Source organism: Mandrillus leucophaeus, unplaced genomic scaffold (genome assembly GCF_000951045.1).
Source record: "Mandrillus leucophaeus isolate KB7577 unplaced genomic scaffold, Mleu.le_1.0 Scaffold59, whole genome shotgun sequence".
Lineage (NCBI taxonomy): Eukaryota > Metazoa > Chordata > Mammalia > Primates > Cercopithecidae > Mandrillus > Mandrillus leucophaeus.
In genome coordinates this window covers 2,306,468-2,307,689 of record NW_012106363.1, presented here as the reverse complement: position 1 = coordinate 2,307,689, position 1,222 = coordinate 2,306,468, and positions in this window count along the sequence as shown.

The following is a 1,222-nucleotide window of genomic DNA, read 5'->3' as shown; positions in this document are numbered from 1 at the left end:
CTGTGTTATTTTTTTTACTTCTATACCTTCAGCACCCCAAACAGTGCCCAATACAAAGTCGTTCTACACTAAATGTTTATTGATTGAATAATGAATAGGGTTGGGGGCACTGGCAAGGAGGGTGCCCACTGGGCTGAAATTCTGGGGCCTGAATGCATCACTCTCTTCGCCTGTGGATGAGAAAGAAGAGGGACAGTACCCATCAGGCCACTAGGGCAGCCTTCTGCAGACCAAAAGACCCTTTTGAATGGAGGGCAGAGGAAACAGGTTTAGAGAAAGTGAATGTGAAGATTCAGGCTTTAGAATGAGCCTTGCAGACCTGCTGGCAGTGACGAGAATTACTTGTGTACAGCACCATGTGGGTTCCCATGACCGCATTTAGATCTCATCATGCCCCTGTTGGGTGGGTGTTATTTTCTGCTTTACAGGGGAGAGAGACCAAACTCGTGATGTGATCTGTCTAACATCACTTACTTAAACAGTGAAGTGGTGACTCAAGCTTGGTCTTTTTTCTAGAACCCAGTGAGCTTTCCTTCAGGAGGAAATCTACCTCTCTTTATGATGGCGACTTCACGGAAAAATTCTAACCCCTTTTATTCCTGCTTTCTGGTAATCTTCAACCATCTAGGTCATCATCATGTTCTTATGCATTAACTGTTCTCCCTCAAAACGAAAGAAAACCCTAAACTGATGCACTGGTTTCTGTCCCAGGGCTTTTCATTGCTGTCTTCCTAGTGTTTTAGTCCTAGAAGACTGACCTTCAGGGTGGTGGAAGGAGCTAGATGGGGGACAGGGTTTTGACCTTACAGCATGCAGGATTTAAAGCAGGAGGGCCAAATTCAGTCATCGTGCACCAGATGCACGACTGAGATGAGGGCTGTGGGAAATGTATGTGAAGCTGTTGAAAATTAGAACAGAATGGATACCAGGAGCCAGGTCACAGGCCAGCCAAAGGGTCTGTGACAATGGCTGCAAGTGGGACTGTGGATCAGGGTGGACTCTTGGGAGGGTAAGTTCAAGTTCACTTCTACACCAGTGCAGGAACCATGCCTGTTTTTTGTTTTTTTGTTTTTTTTTTGTTTTTTTTTGTTTTTTTTTAAATTATACTTTAAGTTCTAGGGTTCATGTGCACAATGTGCAGGTTTGTTACATATGTATACATGTACCATGTTGGTGTGATGCACCCATTAGCTCGTCATTTACATTAGGTATATCTCCTAAT